Source organism: Schistocerca serialis, chromosome 1 (assembly GCF_023864345.2).
Source record: "Schistocerca serialis cubense isolate TAMUIC-IGC-003099 chromosome 1, iqSchSeri2.2, whole genome shotgun sequence".
Classification (NCBI taxonomy): domain Eukaryota; kingdom Metazoa; phylum Arthropoda; class Insecta; order Orthoptera; family Acrididae; genus Schistocerca; species Schistocerca serialis.
The window spans coordinates 487,287,222-487,307,906 of NC_064638.1; the positions used below are offsets into that span (position 1 = coordinate 487,287,222).

General features: G+C 52.2%; 25 non-coding genes across 25 annotated transcripts; all 25 read right to left on the reverse strand.

The window, feature by feature from the left end:
• Positions 1 to 286: 286 nt before the first annotated feature.
• On the reverse strand, positions 287 to 368 carry Trnal-uag (transfer RNA leucine (anticodon UAG)). The gene has a single exon. It is a non-coding gene; the product is annotated as a tRNA-Leu (tRNA).
• Positions 369 to 1,115: 747 nt separating this feature from the next.
• Positions 1,116 to 1,187, reverse strand: Trnah-gug (transfer RNA histidin (anticodon GUG)). Its single transcript has one exon. It is a non-coding gene; the product is annotated as a tRNA-His (tRNA).
• A 364-nt stretch (positions 1,188 to 1,551) lies between these two features.
• On the reverse strand, positions 1,552 to 1,623 carry Trnae-cuc (transfer RNA glutamic acid (anticodon CUC)). Its single transcript has one exon. It is a non-coding gene; the product is annotated as a tRNA-Glu (tRNA).
• A 445-nt stretch (positions 1,624 to 2,068) lies between these two features.
• Trnal-uag (transfer RNA leucine (anticodon UAG)) lies at positions 2,069 to 2,150 on the reverse strand. The gene has a single exon. It is a non-coding gene; the product is annotated as a tRNA-Leu (tRNA).
• Positions 2,151 to 2,897: 747 nt separating this feature from the next.
• Positions 2,898 to 2,969, reverse strand: Trnah-gug (transfer RNA histidin (anticodon GUG)). Its single transcript has one exon. It is a non-coding gene; the product is annotated as a tRNA-His (tRNA).
• Positions 2,970 to 3,333: 364 nt separating this feature from the next.
• Trnae-cuc (transfer RNA glutamic acid (anticodon CUC)) lies at positions 3,334 to 3,405 on the reverse strand. Its single transcript has one exon. It is a non-coding gene; the product is annotated as a tRNA-Glu (tRNA).
• Positions 3,406 to 3,850: 445 nt separating this feature from the next.
• Trnal-uag (transfer RNA leucine (anticodon UAG)) lies at positions 3,851 to 3,932 on the reverse strand. The gene has a single exon. It is a non-coding gene; the product is annotated as a tRNA-Leu (tRNA).
• Positions 3,933 to 4,679: 747 nt separating this feature from the next.
• Trnah-gug (transfer RNA histidin (anticodon GUG)) lies at positions 4,680 to 4,751 on the reverse strand. The gene has a single exon. It is a non-coding gene; the product is annotated as a tRNA-His (tRNA).
• Positions 4,752 to 5,115: 364 nt separating this feature from the next.
• Trnae-cuc (transfer RNA glutamic acid (anticodon CUC)) lies at positions 5,116 to 5,187 on the reverse strand. The gene has a single exon. It is a non-coding gene; the product is annotated as a tRNA-Glu (tRNA).
• A 6,139-nt stretch (positions 5,188 to 11,326) lies between these two features.
• On the reverse strand, positions 11,327 to 11,398 carry Trnae-cuc (transfer RNA glutamic acid (anticodon CUC)). Its single transcript has one exon. It is a non-coding gene; the product is annotated as a tRNA-Glu (tRNA).
• A 445-nt stretch (positions 11,399 to 11,843) lies between these two features.
• Trnal-uag (transfer RNA leucine (anticodon UAG)) lies at positions 11,844 to 11,925 on the reverse strand. The gene has a single exon. It is a non-coding gene; the product is annotated as a tRNA-Leu (tRNA).
• Positions 11,926 to 12,672: 747 nt separating this feature from the next.
• Positions 12,673 to 12,744, reverse strand: Trnah-gug (transfer RNA histidin (anticodon GUG)). The gene has a single exon. It is a non-coding gene; the product is annotated as a tRNA-His (tRNA).
• A 364-nt stretch (positions 12,745 to 13,108) lies between these two features.
• On the reverse strand, positions 13,109 to 13,180 carry Trnae-cuc (transfer RNA glutamic acid (anticodon CUC)). Its single transcript has one exon. It is a non-coding gene; the product is annotated as a tRNA-Glu (tRNA).
• A 446-nt stretch (positions 13,181 to 13,626) lies between these two features.
• Trnal-uag (transfer RNA leucine (anticodon UAG)) lies at positions 13,627 to 13,708 on the reverse strand. The gene has a single exon. It is a non-coding gene; the product is annotated as a tRNA-Leu (tRNA).
• A 747-nt stretch (positions 13,709 to 14,455) lies between these two features.
• Trnah-gug (transfer RNA histidin (anticodon GUG)) lies at positions 14,456 to 14,527 on the reverse strand. The gene has a single exon. It is a non-coding gene; the product is annotated as a tRNA-His (tRNA).
• A 363-nt stretch (positions 14,528 to 14,890) lies between these two features.
• On the reverse strand, positions 14,891 to 14,962 carry Trnae-cuc (transfer RNA glutamic acid (anticodon CUC)). Its single transcript has one exon. It is a non-coding gene; the product is annotated as a tRNA-Glu (tRNA).
• Positions 14,963 to 15,407: 445 nt separating this feature from the next.
• Positions 15,408 to 15,489, reverse strand: Trnal-uag (transfer RNA leucine (anticodon UAG)). The gene has a single exon. It is a non-coding gene; the product is annotated as a tRNA-Leu (tRNA).
• Positions 15,490 to 16,236: 747 nt separating this feature from the next.
• Positions 16,237 to 16,308, reverse strand: Trnah-gug (transfer RNA histidin (anticodon GUG)). Its single transcript has one exon. It is a non-coding gene; the product is annotated as a tRNA-His (tRNA).
• Positions 16,309 to 16,672: 364 nt separating this feature from the next.
• On the reverse strand, positions 16,673 to 16,744 carry Trnae-cuc (transfer RNA glutamic acid (anticodon CUC)). The gene has a single exon. It is a non-coding gene; the product is annotated as a tRNA-Glu (tRNA).
• A 445-nt stretch (positions 16,745 to 17,189) lies between these two features.
• Positions 17,190 to 17,271, reverse strand: Trnal-uag (transfer RNA leucine (anticodon UAG)). The gene has a single exon. It is a non-coding gene; the product is annotated as a tRNA-Leu (tRNA).
• A 747-nt stretch (positions 17,272 to 18,018) lies between these two features.
• Positions 18,019 to 18,090, reverse strand: Trnah-gug (transfer RNA histidin (anticodon GUG)). Its single transcript has one exon. It is a non-coding gene; the product is annotated as a tRNA-His (tRNA).
• Positions 18,091 to 18,454: 364 nt separating this feature from the next.
• Positions 18,455 to 18,526, reverse strand: Trnae-cuc (transfer RNA glutamic acid (anticodon CUC)). The gene has a single exon. It is a non-coding gene; the product is annotated as a tRNA-Glu (tRNA).
• Positions 18,527 to 18,971: 445 nt separating this feature from the next.
• On the reverse strand, positions 18,972 to 19,053 carry Trnal-uag (transfer RNA leucine (anticodon UAG)). Its single transcript has one exon. It is a non-coding gene; the product is annotated as a tRNA-Leu (tRNA).
• A 747-nt stretch (positions 19,054 to 19,800) lies between these two features.
• Trnah-gug (transfer RNA histidin (anticodon GUG)) lies at positions 19,801 to 19,872 on the reverse strand. Its single transcript has one exon. It is a non-coding gene; the product is annotated as a tRNA-His (tRNA).
• Positions 19,873 to 20,236: 364 nt separating this feature from the next.
• Positions 20,237 to 20,308, reverse strand: Trnae-cuc (transfer RNA glutamic acid (anticodon CUC)). Its single transcript has one exon. It is a non-coding gene; the product is annotated as a tRNA-Glu (tRNA).
• Between the last annotated feature and the right edge of the window lie 377 nt (positions 20,309 to 20,685).

The window sequence follows — 20,685 nt, forward strand, 5'->3', positions numbered from 1 at the left end:
ATCCTGTCGTTGCACCACGCACTGTTCTACGACAATTCACCAAGCAGACGCTCACGCCTTGTTGTGCTGTTTCCTTTGCGGGCAATGAGTGCATCTGCCTTCGACACAGGAAACATTACACGTTTGGCAGCTGTGGGATTGGAACCCACGCCTCCGAAGAGAATGGTGCCTGAAACCAGCGCCTTAGACCGCTCGGCCACGCTACCTACACAACACGCGCGTCACAAGAGCTGCGTCCTACCCCACGAGAACACACCGCAACGGCACAAAAATGAGACGTAAAAAGTGGCAACGGTGGGATTCGAACCCACGCCTCCGAAGAGACTGGTGCCTAAAACCAGCGCCTTAGACCGCTCGGCCACGTTACCGTTGGAGCAGCAGCCGCAAAACGTTTCCTTTGTACTACAAAGATCACTTCGAAATGGAAGTATCTTGGCAATCGCCGTGCCATGTATTTCCACCGCTCTCGCACTGGAAGCGTCTCTTTAGGCCATCCACAGCAAGAAAAAGCCGTGCCCGCCGTATGGTAGCGACGCCACTTGTCTGTAGCTGTCGCAGTTAAGGAGACAGCGTCAAGAGACGTTTTCGTGCCGTAACCAGGTTTCGAACCTGGGCTTTCCGTAACCACTAAAGTATCGTAGCTGTAACTGTCAGGCGGAGCTAGAATGCTCCATGTTTCAAATATATGTGAGCTCAAGGAGGTTACACTTGAAGAGAAAGCGGCAGGTTAACGCGATCACAGCAAAACCCCCGGCAGCTACAGGATTCGAAACCGCGCCTACAGAGAGACTGGTGCCTTAAACCAGCGCCTTAAAGCGCTCGGCCACGCTACATGCGCTGCTTGGTGCGACAGTGTTCCTAGCATTTGTACAAACAGTGCACGCCACAGCTTCCTGTTCTGCTGGGACTGGCTGCTCACCCATCGCACTGCAAACAACTGCCCTTTTCGACTACAGAGAGCAGCGGACGTCTGCGCTCTGGGAGGCGACATTACGTGTTGGGGATGAAGTGGTAGGGCAAACTGCGGCCTGCGGAACACGAGTGAAAAAATCAAGAGAGTACTGTCATTTCGAGTACTCGTCATTGCAACGGCAGCAAGGCAAAACTTTCAAAATTGCCGTGACCAGGATTCGAACCTGGGTTATTGCGGCCACAACGCAATGTCCTAACCACTAGACGATCACGGCCACGGACGCGCCCGCGAAAGCAGCTGGCTGTAATGCAAGTGGCGATACACAGCAGAGCCTAGGCCAAGGTGTACGCCACAGCAGTGTGAGACACGGTCTCCATCACATGTATACGAGCAAATGAACGTGCCTGCGCTGTCAGGACACTAACTACAGTGGTTAGCTGCATTCACCTCCGTGGCAATGTCTTGCAGTCCCCCAAGCCTCTTGACTACAGGTATGTGGCTGGATAACAAGTGGATAGACGCTTCATCTCTCTCGCCGTCGGGTGTTGCCGTGAATCATACTTAACGTAGCTTTCTGCACGCGTCAGCGTAGCGTCAGTCGAGACAAGTCGCATAAGAGGAGCAACAAAAACGCGCCATTCCGGTACCGGGAATCGAACCCGGGCCTCCTGGGTGAGAGCCAGGTATCCTAGCCACTAGACCACACCGGACAACGACGGCAGTGCTCTTTCCAGCGAACGCAGCAGTCACCCACGGTTAACTGACGACAACTGTAAAAAATCCACTCTCTCGCGTTATAGAACGGCGTGCTCCGGACGCATTTCGTGGAGACGGACGCCAGCAATGATGAGAGCAAAAGGTGCCTACAAATCCTGTCGTTGCACCACGCACTGTTCTACGACAATTCACCAAGCAGACGCTCACGCCTTGTTGTGCTGTTTCCTTTGCGGGCAATGAGTGCATCTGCCTTCGACACAGGAAACATTACACGTTTGGCAGCTGTGGGATTGGAACCCACGCCTCCGAAGAGAATGGTGCCTGAAACCAGCGCCTTAGACCGCTCGGCCACGCTACCTACACAACACGCGCGTCACAAGAGCTGCGTCCTACCCCACGAGAACACACCGCAACGGCACAAAAATGAGACGTAAAAAGTGGCAACGGTGGGATTCGAACCCACGCCTCCGAAGAGACTGGTGCCTAAAACCAGCGCCTTAGACCGCTCGGCCACGTTACCGTTGGAGCAGCAGCCGCAAAACGTTTCCTTTGTACTACAAAGATCACTTCGAAATGGAAGTATCTTGGCAATCGCCGTGCCATGTATTTCCACCGCTCTCGCACTGGAAGCGTCTCTTTAGGCCATCCACAGCAAGAAAAAGCCGTGCCCGCCGTATGGTAGCGACGCCACTTGTCTGTAGCTGTCGCAGTTAAGGAGACAGCGTCAAGAGACGTTTTCGTGCCGTAACCAGGTTTCGAACCTGGGCTTTCCGTAACCACTAATGTATCGTAGCTGTAACTGTCAGGCGGAGCTAGAATGCTCCATGTTTCAAATATATGTGAGCTCAAGGAGGTTACACTTGAAGAGAAAGCGGCAGGTTAACGCGATCACAGCAAAACCACCGGCAGCTACAGGATTCGAAACCGCGCCTACAGAGAGACTGGTGCCTTAAACCAGCGCCTTAAAGCGCTCGGCCACGCTACATGCGCTGCTTGGTGCGACAGTGTTCCTAGCATTTGTACAAACAGTGCACGCCACAGCTTCCTGTTCTGCTGGGACTGGCTGCTCACCCATCGCACTGCAAACAACTGCCCTTTTCGACTACAGAGAGCAGCGGACGTCTGCGCTCTGGGAGGCGACATTACGTGTTGGGGATGAAGTGGTAGGGCAAACTGCGGCCTGCGGAACACGAGTGAAAAAATCAAGAGAGTACTGTCATTTCGAGTACTCGTCATTGCAACGGCAGCAAGGCAAAACTTTCAAAATTGCCGTGACCAGGATTCGAACCTGGGTTATTGCGGCCACAACGCAATGTCCTAACCACTAGACGATCACGGCCACGGACGCGCCCGCGAAAGCAGCTGGCTGTAATGCAAGTGGCGATACACAGCAGAGCCTAGGCCAAGGTGTACGCCACAGCAGTGTGAGACACGGTCTCCATCACATGTATACGAGCAAATGAACGTGCCTGCGCTGTCAGGACACTAACTACAGTGGTTAGCTGCATTCACCTCCGTGGCAATGTCTTGCAGTCCCCCAAGCCTCTTGACTACAGGTATGTGGCTGGATAACAAGTGGATAGACGCTTCATCTCTCTCGCCGTCGGGTGTTGCCGTGAATCATACTTAACGTAGCTTTCTGCACGCGTCAGCGTAGCGTCAGTCGAGACAAGTCGCATAAGAGGAGCAACAAAAACGCGCCATTCCGGTACCGGGAATCGAACCCGGGCCTCCTGGGTGAGAGCCAGGTATCCTAGCCACTAGACCACACCGGACAACGACGGCAGTGCTCTTTCCAGCGAACGCAGCAGTCACCCACGGTTAACTGACGACAACTGTAAAAAATCCACTCTCTCGCGTTATAGAACGGCGTGCTCCGGACGCATTTCGTGGAGACGGACGCCAGCAATGATGAGAGCAAAAGGTGCCTACAAATCCTGTCGTTGCACCACGCACTGTTCTACGACAATTCACCAAGCAGACGCTCACGCCTTGTTGTGCTGTTTCCTTTGCGGGCAATGAGTGCATCTGCCTTCGACACAGGAAACATTACACGTTTGGCAGCTGTGGGATTGGAACCCACGCCTCCGAAGAGAATGGTGCCTGAAACCAGCGCCTTAGACCGCTCGGCCACGCTACCTACACAACACGCGCGTCACAAGAGCTGCGTCCTACCCCACGAGAACACACCGCAACGGCACAAAAATGAGACGTAAAAAGTGGCAACGGTGGGATTCGAACCCACGCCTCCGAAGAGACTGGTGCCTAAAACCAGCGCCTTAGACCGCTCGGCCACGTTACCGTTGGAGCAGCAGCCGCAAAACGTTTCCTTTGTACTACAAAGATCACTTCGAAATGGAAGTATCTTGGCAATCGCCGTGCCATGTATTTCCACCGCTCTCGCACTGGAAGCGTCTCTTTAGGCCATCCACAGCAAGAAAAAGCCGTGCCCGCCGTATGGTAGCGACGCCACTTGTCTGTAGCTGTCGCAGTTAAGGAGACAGCGTCAAGAGACGTTTTCGTGCCGTAACCAGGTTTCGAACCTGGGCTTTCCGTAACCACTAAAGTATCGTAGCTGTAACTGTCAGGCGGAGCTAGAATGCTCCATGTTTCAAATATATGTGAGCTCAAGGAGGTTACACTTGAAGAGAAAGCGGCAGGTTAACGCGATCACAGCAAAACCCCCGGCAGCTACAGGATTCGAAACCGCGCCTACAGAGAGACTGGTGCCTTAAACCAGCGCCTTAAAGCGCTCGGCCACGCTACATGCGCTGCTTGGTGCGACAGTGTTCCTAGCATTTGTACAAACAGTGCACGCCACAGCTTCCTGTTCTGCTGGGACTGGCTGCTCACCCATCGCACTGCAAACAACTGCCCTTTTCGACTACAGAGAGCAGCGGACGTCTGCGCTCTGGGAGGCGACATTACGTGTTGGGGATGAAGTGGTAGGGCAAACTGCGGCCTGCGGAACACGAGTGAAAAAATCAAGAGAGTACTGTCATTTCGAGTACTCGTCATTGCAACGGCAGCAAGGCAAAACTTTCAAAATTGCCGTGACCAGGATTCGAACCTGGGTTATTGCGGCCACAACGCAATGTCCTAACCACTAGACGATCACGGCCACGGACGCGCCCGCGAAAGCAGCTGGCTGTAATGCAAGTGGCGATACACAGCAGAGCCTAGGCCAAGGTGTACGCCACAGCAGTGTGAGACACGGTCTCCATCACATGTATACGAGCAAATGAACGTGCCTGCGCTGTCAGGACACTAACTACAGTGGTTAGCTGCATTCACCTCCGTGGCAATGTCTTGCAGTCCCCCAAGCCTCTTGACTACAGGTATGTGGCTGGATAACAAGTGGATAGACGCTTCATCTCTCTCGCCGTCGGGTGTTGCCGTGAATCATACTTAACGTAGCTTTCTGCACGCGTCAGCGTAGCGTCAGTCGAGACAAGTCGCATAAGAGGAGCAACAAAAACGCGCCATTCCGGTACCGGGAATCGAACCCGGGCCTCCTGGGTGAGAGCCAGGTATCCTAGCCACTAGACCACACCGGACAACGACGGCAGTGCTCTTTCCAGCGAACGCAGCAGTCACCCACGGTTAACTGACGACAACTGTAAAAAATCCACTCTCTCGCGTTATAGAACGGCGTGCTCCGGACGCATTTCGTGGAGACGGACGCCAGCAATGATGAGAGCAAAAGGTGCCTACAAATCCTGTCGTTGCACCACGCACTGTTCTACGACAATTCACCAAGCAGACGCTCACGCCTTGTTGTGCTGTTTCCTTTGCGGGCAATGAGTGCATCTGCCTTCGACACAGGAAACATTACACGTTTGGCAGCTGTGGGATTGGAACCCACGCCTCCGAAGAGAATGGTGCCTGAAACCAGCGCCTTAGACCGCTCGGCCACGCTACCTACACAACACGCGCGTCACAAGAGCTGCGTCCTACCCCACGAGAACACACCGCAACGGCACAAAAATGAGACGTAAAAAGTGGCAACGGTGGGATTCGAACCCACGCCTCCGAAGAGACTGGTGCCTAAAACCAGCGCCTTAGACCGCTTTTTTTTTTTTTTTTTTTTTTTTTTTTTTTTTTTTTTTTTTTTTTCTGGGCGCGACTGTAGCGCTGCGCCCTGGATCAAATAGCACTGCACATTGCTGGTGACCCCCGTGTTTAGTAGTGACGCAACTGCTAGGATGCAGCTGAACGTCCGCCATTTGAGAGCGAGAAAATTTTCGCAGTCGGCAGGACTCTAACCTACGCTCCCAGAGGGAATCTGATTTCAAGCCAGACGCCTTAACCACTTTTTTTTTTTTTTTTTTATCGAGCTCGACACAGTCTGCAAAAGAAATAATTTTAGCAGAGCGTGGTTTCGATCCACGGACCTCTGTGTTTTTTTTTTTTTTTTTTTTTTTTACCGGGAATCGAACACTGGCCTCCTGGGTGAAAGCCAGGTATCCTAGCCACTTTTTTTTTTTTTTTTTTTTTTTTGTTAAATTGCATTTTCATTGTTGTTAAATAGAAAGCTGGCGGCAAACGTCGGTAGTGGAGCCTTTCCCTCGGGCGCCTGGTGATGTAGGTCGGGGTCAGTGATGCGCCGCAAAAGCAGTGGGGCCTCTTCGCGGCACTGCCATTGCTTCGCGCTCCAAACCCCTCCCGTGTCACCAAGAAAGACAACCAGTGGTCACTAGCCTATTCCCACTCTTTCGAAAGCAATGTGGAGCATATTACCAAATGTCTTCTTATGAGCCGGGTACTTGAGCACCTTGTCAAATTCGGTTTCCATGTACATTAAAAATTCAAGTCGATTGTCGCCTCCAACGTTGTTAAAAATGTAACTGGTGAACTTCCCCATGAGCCACATCACTGCATTGTTTTTCGATTGAGGGAAGTAGCGTTCAGCGGGGCGGTACAAATGCTGAGGAGTGAAAGTGTGCGCAGATGTCCTGGTGATTAGGGCAAGTTTCTCTCTGGTCCACTGCCAGTTGTAAATATGGCCGCCACACGTATATCGATGACACACAGTGTCGACAAGGTGACATTTGCCACAGAGGTTGGTGTCACTTAACCCTATTCCAAACAGACGTTCATTAGTACAGATGAGATTATTGATAACTTTGTACCACGCTGTCCGTGCATCACTCGAAAGAACCGTACTACTAATATTTTTCCAGACGACGTCCCATGCGAAACCAGGGAACTTGGATTCAATGACATTGTTGCTGTGCAGCCGTTTCCGTTCTGCGAAAATCGCCTTCGCCGTGACTGTCGGCGACCGTAAAAGTTCTTTGCTGATGTAGCTGCGTTCAAGATAAAAGTCCCTTACATGTTTAAGTTTAAAACTGATGTGCTGAAGATTGACGGGTGGATCGATACTGTGTGGCCGGACTATATTGTACAACTTTGCCGTGAGGCATTCCGGGGAGTGGGACATGATAGTTAATGTTCTGTTGACATACAATGCCATTGCTTTACATTTAATGTCCGTCAAACCCAGGCCCCCTTTACAAGGATCCAGAATTGCTGGTTTGACAGAGACACGAAATAATTCCCCACGCCACAAAAAATTTGCTAAGCCGGGACATAATGGCCTTCGCTATCATGGCGGGAAGAGGGAAAATTTGTGCAGTGTAGTAAGCCTTAGACAAGATATAAGTATTTAATAAACGAACCCTTTGAAATTGGTCCAGGCAGCGGGAGTGATTGGCAATCAGTGCCCCCTGGATAGTCCGTGAAACCTCGCGCCAATTTATCGAAATCATTCGGAAAATGGATGTCGTCAGGACCATTCCAATAGCTTTATGTTGATGGACATTAGTCGCCCACGCAATACGCAACTGGGCAAGCCCCTTGAGGTTTAAAAATTTACTTTTTTGAACGTTCTGCCTCGCACCGGATGCCGAACAATAGGTCGCGAGCGCCAACTCAAGTTGTGACACATCCGCCTGATTTCTGATGATGACGCCAACATCATCCGCGTATGCGCCCACCACAGTTTTCATTCCTGAAACTGTAATTCCGGTGAGTCGACATCGTAGCTGTCGTAAAAAGGGTTCTAGAGAAAGAACAAAAAGCAGCATTGACAAGGGACTGCCTTGGGGGACGCCACGTTGTATTCCGATGCGCTTCGTCAACTGGCAATTAACAGAGAGTTGTGCTGTGATTCCCATCGCCACGTTCTGGATGACGGCTATGGAGGTGTCGAGAAACCCCATCCGGCGCAACGTCTCTATCAGATACGGATGATCGACCCTATCAAACGCTTTGTGGAAATCGACAAAAAGCAGTCCACATTTAATATTGCATGCGTGAGTCAGGGCAACGACGTCCCGGTATAAAGCAGCAGTTTGTAAGATGGTCTTCTTAAAGGCGCAGGTCTGTTGGGGGCAAATGATTTTAGCGGTGAGCGGCATAATGCGGTGATGGAGTACTCGAGCTAGAAGTTTATAATCGGAGTTCAAAAGTGAAATCGGTCGGAGGTTGGTTAAACGTTTGCAACCCTTATTCTTCGGGAGAAGTACAATTTTGCATTGTTTAAATTCTGCTGGCACCGGTGTTCCCCGTAAGACTTCATTGATTAGGTGGGTGAACTTGTCTCCTATTAAAGGCCAAAACCTTTTATAGAATTCAACGGGTAGGCCGTCAGGTCCTGGTGATTTGTTAACGGCAGAATTGCAGATGACGGCGTAAACATCATCATTTTCGACAGTCGAAGAAAGAGCGTCATTGTCATCTCCCGTAAGTTGTGGAGTATGAGAGCCAAAAAGTTCGTCATAATCGTCCACATTTGTGTCCCCCGGTGCATACATGTTTGAATAGTAAGCGGAGATTTCCTGGAGTATTCCCTGCTGCGTGCTGAGTTTCGTACCATCCTCGAGTTGAAGTTCGTCTATGAAAGTGCCTCGTCTAGTTTTGCTGTCACGAATAAGATGATACAAGGCAGTAGTCTCATCTGCAATGACGGATTTCGCTTTGGACCGTACCTTAAGGCCCTCCAGTTCTTCACGTTTCAAGCGCAGTAATTTGGCTTTTATCAGTTTGATATCTTTCAGGCGTGTCGTCACGGCTCCCGCCTGATCATAAAGATCCCGTAACACACTGTAATAAAACTCGACGGTGGCTTTCCGTTCCCTAGCCCTGCGGATACTAAAGGATATTAAAACACTCCTGATCTGTGGCTTCGCCCGTCGGGTCCACCATTCAATCACACTTCGAAAGTTGTGAAGTGAACGGAGACACAGCACCCATGCAGCAGTTATTTCGTCGTCTAATTCTGCGTCCGACAATAAAGAAACATTTAGATGCCACTGGTTTCGTACTCGGCGAGCAGGTTGTTGTGGCAGATTGAGACATGTTAACAACGCACTATGGTCGGAGAAAATGACGGGAACAGTTTCAGCGTGCGTTACGTTGCTTTTTAAATCATCCAAGACATAAATTCTGTCGATTCTGCTAGAAGAGTTGGCAACGGTATGAGTAAACTTCACCAGCGTGGGGTATCGTACCTCCCACACATCGTGCAGTTTGAGATCAACAACAAGGCGTCGCAACTCACCAGAATAATTAAAATTAGGAGTCTGATCTTTGCGGCCCAGAACACAATTAAAGTCACCACCGAGTATCAGTGGTGAGGGATTTCGCCGCAAGAGGTAAATGATATCGTCTTTGAAAAACGCGGCTCGTGCTGCCCGGTGACTACTACCAGAGGGTGCATATAAATTGACAAAAGTGACCCCTGCGATGGTAAGCCCAATCCCTCTCCCCGACTCTAACGTATCAACGTTTTGAACGGGAATGCCTTCCCGAACTAAAATGGCAGTACCGACGTGCGCTTCCGGTGAAATATTGGAAAAACATACAAATCCGGTAAAGTCGAGGTGGGGCGATACAACCTCCTGAAGAAATGCGATGTCAGTCGCTGATTCGTAGAGAAACTGTTTGAGAGCAGCGAGTTTTAAATCCGAATGGATCCTGTTAATATTGAGAGTGGAAAGCGTGTAGGATTGCAACATGAAGCACGGAGATGTCTAATCACCTGTCAGGCCATCATTCCACGCCAGAACCTTCGTGAGAATCTGACTTCGAAGGTGCGTCAGCATCGGCGCCGGAACCTTTCTTTTTAGGCTTCCTGCGAACAACATTGACATTGGGTTTCACCGAGTGTCGGCGCCAACCTCCCGTTGAGAAATTCGCAGCGGAAGGCGGGGTAGGAGGATCGGAGCTGACGTCAGGTGCCAGCGCCGCCTCCACTGCACACGGTGATTGCTCAGACTGCAAAACTACTTCCGGCGACCTATCTCTTCCACATGCTCTTTCGATAGCTGAGTGTTGATCAACGGTGGAACCTTCCGTTTGTTTGTTGTCGGGCTGAGGCGGTGACGTAGCCGGCTGTTTACGCCCACGCACTTCCCCGTCCTGTTTACAAACGGTGTCAACATCGGTCGGTCGGTCGGTCTGCATCGGTTGACATGCCTCAGGTGACAGGCGTGGTATTGAAGCTACCGCGGCCTGTTCGTTTACGGGTAAGGGATCCAACTGAGCAACTGGCACCGGTGAATTGGCGCCACAATCCGAAAGCAGGGAATGTTCGGAGCCCGGAACCTCAAACATCGGCGGCGATGTGCCATCGACAGATGACCTAGCCACATTAATGTCATCGTCGTCTGCACTACCGCCATCGTAAGTGCGTCGTCTCTTGTGAGTAACGACACCACTTTGAACAACAGAAGAGTCTGAAGTCTCCTTCCGCGCTAGCGGTGGAAAGTCAGCAGCACGATGCTGCGCCCTATCTTCATCTTTGTCCAGGATGGGGGAACTGGACCCATCTGTCACAGAATTTTCCTTCACAAGGTCGGCCAGAGTCAACCTTTTGCGCTGCTGTAAGTGGGTTTGCAAAACAAAGACCCGTTTCGGACAATCCTGCCTCATATGTCCACTCTCATTACAGACATGACAGGTCAAAGTCTGTCCACTGTACATAACATGAGCCTTATATCCGCAAACTTGAACATGAGAGGGAATATTATACTTGACTTGCATGTCGACCGAACGCACACCGCTAAAGCATTGCAACCGGTGTTGGCTGGACCACCGTTCATTCCTAATTTGCTTAATTTCACCATACTTAGAAAGAACGTCTTTTAAATAACAGTTGTCAACCTCGGGGGGCAAGTTAAAAACACGCACATGCTTGTAATCAACATCAGCATTACAAACTGTGACCTTACTCACCGAATTGTCACGGTGGCGGAATTCAGCTTCCCCATCAAATTTGTTTAATATCCGTTCCAGCACCAAAGGCGAGAGCAGCTTGACATAAAAACAGTATTGTTCCAGATCATAGTAAGCCGTATGTATCTGATCAGATGTGAGGCCAACAACATCAACAATCCAGTCGTGAATTTCCAGTGAACTGGGTTGTACATATCGGGTAGCCTTGTCAAAACCAAAGCGCACAGTAAGCTTCCTGGGAAACATGGTAGACATTGCAGCAGATAAACAGCGGCCAAAACCGCTTTCAAGACAGAAACAAAATTGACGTCGAAAACACAAGTACAAACACACAAAACACTAACACACACGGAACGAAGAGTAACAAGAGCTAGTCGCGACTTCGAAACACAGCAGCAAAGCGGAGCGCTAACACGTCCTCACAGCACGCCGTCTGAAGCGGAACTATACGCGCCATTCCGGTACCGGGAATCGAACCCGGGCCTCCTGGGTGAGAGCCAGGTATCCTAGCCACTAGACCACACCGGACAACGACGGCAGTGCTCTTTCCAGCGAACGCAGCAGTCACCCACGGTTAACTGACGACAACTGTAAAAAATCCACTCTCTCGCGTTATAGAACGGCGTGCTCCGGACGCATTTCGTGGAGACGGACGCCAGCAATGATGAGAGCAAAAGGTGCCTACAAATCCTGTCGTTGCACCACGCACTGTTCTACGACAATTCACCAAGCAGACGCTCACGCCTTGTTGTGCTGTTTCCTTTGCGGGCAATGAGTGCATCTGCCTTCGACACAGGAAACATTACACGTTTGGCAGCTGTGGGATTGGAACCCACGCCTCCGAAGAGAATGGTGCCTGAAACCAGCGCCTTAGACCGCTCGGCCACGCTACCTACACAACACGCGCGTCACAAGAGCTGCGTCCTACCCCACGAGAACACACCGCAACGGCACAAAAATGAGACGTAAAAAGTGGCAACGGTGGGATTCGAACCCACGCCTCCGAAGAGACTGGTGCCTAAAACCAGCGCCTTAGACCGCTCGGCCACGTTACCGTTGGAGCAGCAGCCGCAAAACGTTTCCTTTGTACTACAAAGATCACTTCGAAATGGAAGTATCTTGGCAATCGCCGTGCCATGTATTTCCACCGCTCTCGCACTGGAAGCGTCTCTTTAGGCCATCCACAGCAAGAAAAAGCCGTGCCCGCCGTATGGTAGCGACGCCACTTGTCTGTAGCTGTCGCAGTTAAGGAGACAGCGTCAAGAGACGTTTTCGTGCCGTAACCAGGTTTCGAACCTGGGCTTTCCGTAACCACTAAAGTATCGTAGCTGTAACTGTCAGGCGGAGCTAGAATGCTCCATGTTTCAAATATATGTGAGCTCAAGGAGGTTACACTTGAAGAGAAAGCGGCAGGTTAACGCGATCACAGCAAAACCCCCGGCAGCTACAGGATTCGAAACCGCGCCTACAGAGAGACTGGTGCCTTAAACCAGCGCCTTAAAGCGCTCGGCCACGCTACATGCGCTGCTTGGTGCGCCAGTGTTCCTAGCATTTGTACAAACAGTGCACGCCACAGCTTCCTGTTCTGCTGGGACTGGCTGCTCACCCATCGCACTGCAAACAACTGCCCTTTTCGACTACAGAGAGCAGCGGACGTCTGCGCTCTGGGAGGCGACATTACGTGTTGGGGATGAAGTGGTAGGGCAAACTGCGGCCTGCGGAACACGAGTGAAAAAATCAAGAGAGTACTGTCATTTCGAGTACTCGTCATTGCAACGGCAGCAAGGCAAAACTTTCAAAAATGCCGTGACCAGGATTCGAACCTGGGTTATTGCGGCCACAACGCAATGTCCTAACCACTAGACGATCACGGCCACGGACGCGCCCGCGAAAGCAGCTGGCTGTAATGCAAGTGGCGATACACAGCAGAGCCTAGGCCAAGGTGTACGCCACAGCAGTGTGAGACACGGTCTCCATCACATGTATACGAGCAAATGAACGTGCCTGCGCTGTCAGGACACTAACTACAGTGGTTAGCTGCATTCACCTCCGTGGCAATGTCTTGCAGTCCCCCAAGCCTCTTGACTACAGGTATGTGGCTGGATAACAAGTGGATAGACGCTTCATCTCTCTCGCCGTCGGGTGTTGCCGTGAATCATACTTAACGTAGCTTTCTGCACGCGTCAGCGTAGCGTCAGTCGAGACAAGTCGCATAAGAGGAGCAACAAAAACGCGCCATTCCGGTACCGGGAATCGAACCCGGGCCTCCTGGGTGAGAGCCAGGTATCCTAGCCACTAGACCACACCGGACAACGACGGCAGTGCTCTTTCCAGCGAACGCAGCAGCCACGCACGGTTAACTGACGACAACTGTAAAAAAATCCACTCTCTCGCGTTATAGAACGGCGTGCTCCGGACGCATTTCGTGGAGACGGACGCCAGCAATGATGAGAGCAAAAGGTGCCTACAAATCCTGTCGTTGCACCACGCACTGTTCTACGACAATTCACCAAGCAGACGCTCACGCCTTGTTGTGCTGTTTCCTTTGCGGGCAATGAGTGCATCTGCCTTCGACACAGGAAACATTACACGTTTGGCAGCTGTGGGATCGGAACCCACGCCTCCGAAGAGAATGGTGCCTGAAACCAGCGCCTTAGACCGCTCGGCCACGCTACCTACACAACACGCGCGTCACAAGAGCTGCGTCCTACCCCACGAGAACACACCGCAACGGCACAAAAATGAGACGTAAAAAGTGGCAACGGTGGGATTCGAACCCACGCCTCCGAAGAGACTGGTGCCTAAAACCAGCGCCTTAGACCGCTCGGCCACGTTACCGTTGGAGCAGCAGCCGCAAAACGTTTCCTTTGTACTACAAAGATCACTTCGAAATGGAAGTATCTTGGCAATCGCCGTGCCATGTATTTCCACCGCTCTCGCACTGGAAGCGTCTCTTTAGGCCATCCACAGCAAGAAAAAGCCGTGCCCGCCGTATGGTAGCGACGCCACTTGTCTGTAGCTGTCGCAGTTAAGGAGACAGCGTCAAGAGACGTTTTCGTGCCGTAACCAGGTTTCGAACCTGGGCTTTCCGTAACCACTAAAGTATCGTAGCTGTAACTGTCAGGCGGAGCTAGAATGCTCCATGTTTCAAATATATGTGAGCTCAAGGAGGTTACACTTGAAGAGAAAGCGGCAGGTTAACGCGATCACAGCAAAACCCCCGGCAGCTACAGGATTCGAAACCGCGCCTACAGAGAGACTGGTGCCTTAAACCAGCGCCTTAAAGCGCTCGGCCACGCTACATGCGCTGCTTGGTGCGACAGTGTTCCTAGCATTTGTACAAACAGTGCACGCCACAGCTTCCTGTTCTGCTGGGACTGGCTGCTCACCCATCGCACTGCAAACAACTGCCCTTTTCGACTACAGAGAGCAGCGGACGTCTGCGCTCTGGGAGGCGACATTACGTGTTGGGGATGAAGTGGTAGGGCAAACTGCGGCCTGCGGAACACGAGTGAAAAAATCAAGAGAGTACTGTCATTTCGAGTACTCGTCATTGCAACGGCAGCAAGGCAAAACTTTCAAAATTGCCGTGACCAGGATTCGAACCTGGGTTATTGCGGCCACAACGCAATGTCCTAACCACTAGACGATCACGGCCACGGACGCGCCCGCGAAAGCAGCTGGCTGTAATGCAAGTGGCGATACACAGCAGAGCCTAGGCCAAGGTGTACGCCACAGCAGTGTGAGACACGGTCTCCATCACATGTATACGAGCAAATGAACGTGCCTGCGCTGTCAGGACACTAACTACAGTGGTTAGCTGCATTCACCTCCGTGGCAATGTCTTGCAGTCCCCCAAGCCTCTTGACTACAGGTATGTGGCTGGATAACAAGTGGATAGACGCTTCATCTCTCTCGCCGTCGGGTGTTGCCGTGAATCATACTTAACGTAGCTTTCTGCACGCGTCAGCGTAGCGTCAGTCGAGACAAGTCGCATAAGAGGAGCAAAAAAACGCGCCATTCCGGTACCGGGAATCGAACCCGGGCCTCCTGGGTGAGAGCCAGGTATCCTAGCCACTAGACCACACCGGACAACGACGGCAGTGCTCTTTCCAGCGAACGCAGCAGTCACCCACGGTTAACTGACGACAACTGTAAAAAATCCACTCTCTCGCGTTATAGAACGGCGTGCTCCGGACGCATTTCGTGGAGACGGACGCCAGCAATGATGAGAGCAAAAGGTGCCTACAAATCCTGTCGTTGCACCACGCACTGTTCTACGACAATTCACCAAGCAGACGCTCACGCCTTGTTGTGCTGTTTCCTTTGCGGGCAATGAGTGCATCTGCCTTCGACACAGGAAACATTACACGTTTGGCAGCTGTGGGATTGGAACCCACGCCTCCGAAGAGAATGGTGCCTGAAACCAGCGCCTTAGACCGCTCGGCCACGCTACCTACACAACACGCGCGTCACAAGAGCTGCGTCCTACCCCACGAGAACACACCGCAACGGCACAAAAATGAGACGTAAAAAGTGGCAACTGTGGGATTCGAACCCAGGCCTCCGAAGAGACTGGTGCCTAAAACCAGCGCCTTAGACCGCTCGGCCACGTTACCGTTGGAGCAGCAGCCGCAAAACGTTTCCTTTGTACTACAAAGATCACTTCGAAATGGAAGTATCTTGGCAATCGCCGTGCCATGTATTTCCACCGCTCTCGCACTGGAAGCGTCTCTTTAGGCCATCCACAGCAAGAAAAAGCCGTGCCCGCCGTATGGTAGCGACGCCACTTGTCTGTAGCTGTCGCAGTTAAGGAGACAGCGTCAAGAGACGTTTTCGTGCCGTAACCAGGTTTCGAACCTGGGCTTTCCGTAACCACTAAAGTATCGTAGCTGTAACTGTCAGGCGGAGCTAGAATGCTCCATGTTTCAAATATATGTGAGCTCAAGGAGGTTACACTTGAAGAGAAAGCGGCAGGTTAACGCGATCACAGCAAAACCCCCGGCAGCTACAGGATTCGAAACCGCGCCTACAGAGAGACTGGTGCCTTAAACCAGCGCCTTAAAGCGCTCGGCCACGCTACATGCGCTGCTTGGTGCGACAGTGTTCCTAGCATTTGTACAAACAGTGCACGCCACAGCTTCCTGTTCTGCTGGGACTGGCTGCTCACCCATCGCACTGCAAACAACTGCCCTTTTCGACTACAGAGAGCAGCGGACGTCTGCGCTCTGGGAGGCGACATTACGTGTTGGGGATGAAGTGGTAGGGCAAACTGCGGCCTGCGGAACACGAGTGAAAAAATCAAGAGAGTACTGTCATTTCGAGTACTCGTCATTGCAACGGCAGCAAGGCAAAACTTTCAAAATTGCCGTGACCAGGATTCGAACCTGGGTTATTGCGGCCACAACGCAATGTCCTAACCACTAGACGATCACGGCCACGGACGCGCCCGCGAAAGCAGCTGGCTGTAATGCAAGTGGCGATACACAGCAGAGCCTAGGCCAAGGTGTACGCCACAGCAGTGTGAGACACGGTCTCCATCACATGTATACGAGCAAATGAACGTGCCTGCGCTGTCAGGACACTAACTACAGTGGTTAGCTGCATTCACCTCCGTGGCAATGTCTTGCAGTCCCCCAAGCCTCTTGACTACAGGTATGTGGCTGGATAACAAGTGGATAGACGCTTCATCTCTCTCGCCGTCGGGTGTTGCCGTGAATCATACTTAACGTAGCTTTCTGCACGCGTCAGCGTAGCGTCAGTCGAGACAAGTCGCATAAGAGGAGCAACAAAAACGCGCCATTCCGGTACCGGGAATCGAACCCGGGCCTCCTGGGTGAGAGCCAGGTATCCTAGCCACTAGACCACACCGGACAACGACGGCAGTGCTCTTTCCAGCGAACGCAGCAGTCACCCACGGTTAACTGACGACAACTGTAAAAAATCCACTCTCTCGCGTTATAGAACGGCGTGCTCCGGACGCATTTCGTGGAGACGGACGCCAGCAATGATGAGAGCAAAAGGTGCCTACAAATCCTGTCGTTGCACCACGCACTGTTCTACGACAATTCACCAAGCAGACGCTCACGCCTTGTTGTGCTGTTTCCTTTGCGGGCAATGAGTGCATCTGCCTTCGACACAGGAAACATTACACGTTTGGCAGCTGTGGGATTGGAACCCACGCCTCCGAAGAGAATGGTGCCTGAAACCAGCGCCTTAGACCGCTCGGCCACGCTACCTACACAACACGCGCGTCACAAGAGCTGCGTCCTACCCCACGAGAACACACCGCAACGGCACAAAAATGAGACGTAAAAAGTGGCAACGGTGGGATTCGAACCCACGCCTCCGAAGAGACTGGTGCCTAAAACCAGCGCCTTAGACCGCTCGGCCACGTTACCGTTGGAGCAGCAGCCGCAAAACGTTTCCTTTGTACTGCAAAGATCACTTCGAAATGGAAGTATCTTGGCAATCGCCGTGCCATGTATTTCCACCGCTCTCGCACTGGAAGCGTCTCTTTAGGCCATCCACAGCAAGAAAAAGCCGTGCCCGCCGTATGGTAGCGACGCCACTTGTCTGTAGCTGTCGCAGTTAAGGAGACAGCGTCAAGAGACGTTTTCGTGCCGTAACCAGGTTTCGAACCTGGGCTTTCCGTAACCACTAAAGTATCGTAGCTGTAACTGTCAGGCGGAGCTAGAATGCTCCATGTTTCAAATATATGTGAGCTCAAGGAGGTTACACTTGAAGAGAAAGCGGCAGGTTAACGCGATCACAGCAAAACCCCCGGCAGCTACAGGATTCGAAACCGCGCCTACAGAGAGACTGGTGCCTTAAACCAGCGCCTTAAAGCGCTCGGCCACGCTACATGCGCTGCTTGGTGCGACAGTGTTCCTAGCATTTGTACAAACAGTGCACGCCACAGCTTCCTGTTCTGCTGGGACTGGCTGCTCACCCATCGCACTGCAAACAACTGCCCTTTTCGACTACAGAGAGCAGCGGACGTCTGCGCTCTGGGAGGCGACATTACGTGTTGGGGATGAAGTGGTAGGGCAAACTGCGGCCTGCGGAACACGAGTGAAAAAATCAAGAGAGTACTGTCATTTCGAGTACTCGTCATTGCAACGGCAGCAAGGCAAAACTTTCAAAATTGCCGTGACCAGGATTCGAACCTGGGTTATTGCGGCCACAACGCAATGTCCTAACCACTAGACGATCACGGCCACGGACGCGCCCGCGAAAGCAGCTGGCTGTAATGCAAGTGGCGATACACAGCAGAGCCTAGGCCAAGGTGTACGCCACAGCAGTGTGAGACACGGTCTCCATCACATGTATACGAGCAAATGAACGTGCCTGCGCTGTCAGGACACTAACTACAGTGGTTAGCTGCATTCACCTCCGTGGCAATGTCTTGCAGTCCCCCAAGCCTCTTGACTACAGGTATGTGGCTGGATAACAAGTGGATAGACGCTTCATCTCTCTCGCCGTCGGGTGTTGCCGTGAATCATACTTAACGTAGCTTTCTGCACGCGTCAGCGTAGCGTCAGTCGAGACAAGTCGCATAAGAGGAGCAACAAAAACGCGCCATTCCGGTACCGGGAATCGAACCCGGGCCTCCTGGGTGAGAGCCAGGTATCCTACCCACTAGACCACACCGGACAACGAAGGCAGTGCTCTTTCCAGCGAACGCAGCAGTCACCCACGGTTAACTGACGACAACTCTAAAAAATCCACTCTCTCGCGTTATAGAACGGCGTGCTCCGGACGCATTTCGTGGAGACGGACGCCAGCAATGATGAGAGCAAAAGGTGCCTACAAATCCTGTCGTTGCACCACGCACTGTTCTACGACAATTCACCAAGCAGACGCTCACGCCTTGTTGTGCTGTTTCCTTTGCGGGCAATGAGTGCATCTGCCTTCGACACAGGAAACATTACACGTTTGGCAGCTGTGGGATTGGAACCCACGCCTCCGAAGAGAATGGTGCCTGAAACCAGCGCCTTAGACCGCTCGGCCACGCTACCTACACAACACGCGCGTCACAAGAGCTGCGTCCTACCCCACGAGAACACACCGCAACGGCACAAAAATGAGACGTAAAAAGTGGCAACGGTGGGATTCGAACCCACGCCTCCGAAGAGACTGGTGCCTAAAACCAGCGCCTTAGACCGCTCGGCCACGTTACCGTTGGAGCAGCAGCCGCAAAACGTTTCCTTTGTACTACAAAGATCACTTCGAAATGGAAGTATCTTGGCAATCGCCGTGCCATGTATTTCCACCGCTCTCGCACTGGAAGCGTCTCTTTAGGCCATCCACAGCAAGAAAAAGCCGTGCCCGCCGTATGGTAGCGACGCCACTTGTCTGTAGCTGTCGCAGTTAAGGAGACAGCGTCAAGAGACGTTTTCGTGCCGTAACCAGGTTTCGAACCTGGGCTTTCCGTAACCACTAAAGTATCGTAGCTGTAACTGTCAGGCGGAGCTAGAATGCTCCATGTTTCAAATATATGTGAGCTCAAGGAGGTTACACTTGAAGAGAAAGCGGCAGGTTAACGCGATCACAGCAAAACCCCCGGCAGCTACAGGATTCGAAACCGCGCCTACAGAGAGACTGGTGCCTTAAACCAGCGCCTTAAAGCGCTCGGCCACGCTACATGCGCTGCTTGGTGCGACAGTGTTCCTAGCATTTGTACAAACAGTGCACGCCACAGCTTCCTGTTCTGCTGGGACTGGCTGCTCACCCATCGCACTGCAAACAACTGCCCTTTTCGACTACAGAGAGCAGCGGACGTCTGCGCTCTGGGAGGCGACATTACGTGTTGGGGATGAAGTGGTAGGGCAAACTGCGGCCTGCGGAACACGAGTGAAAAAATCAAGAGAGTACTGTCATTTCGAGTACTCGTCATTGCAACGGCAGCAAGGCAAAACTTTCAAAATTGCCGTGACCAGGATTCGAACCTGGGTTATTGCGGCCACAACGCAATGTCCTAACCACTAGACGATCACGGCCACGGACGCGCCCGCGAAAGCAGCTGGCTGTAATGCAAGTGGCGATACACAGCAGAGCCCAGGCCAAGGTGTACGCCACAGCAGTGTGAGACACGGTCTCCATCACATGTATACGAGCAAATGAACGTGCCTGCGCTGTCAGGACACTAACTACAGTGGTTAGCTGCATTCACCTCCGTGGCAATGTCTTGCAGTCCCCCAAGCCTCTTGACTACAGGTATGTGGCTGGATAACAAGTGGATAGACGCTTCATCTCTCTCGCCGTCGGGTGTTGCCGTGAATCATACTTAACGTAGCTTTCTGCACGCGTCAGCGTAGCGTCAGTCGAGACAAGTCGCATAAGAGGAGCAACAAAAACGCGCCATTCCGGTACCGGGAATCGAACCCGGGCCTTCTGGGTGAGAGCCAGGTATCCTAGCCACTAGACCACACCGGACAACGACGGCAGTGCTCTTTCCAGCGAACGCAGCAGTCACCCACGGTTAACTGACGACAACTGTAAAAAATCCACTCTCTCGCGTTATAGAACGGCGTGCTCCGGACGCATTTCGTGCAGACGGACGCCAGCAATGATGAGAGCAAAAGGTGCCTACAAATCCTGTCGTTGCACCACGCACTGTTCTACGACAATTCACCAAGCAGACGCTCACGCCTTGTTGTGCTGTTTCCTTTGCGGGCAATGAGTGCATCTGCCTTCGACACAGGAAACATTACACGTTTGGCAGCTGTGGGATTGGAACCCACGCCTCCGAAGAGAATGGTGCCTGAAACCAGCGCCTTAGACCGCTCGGCCACGCTACCTACACAACACGC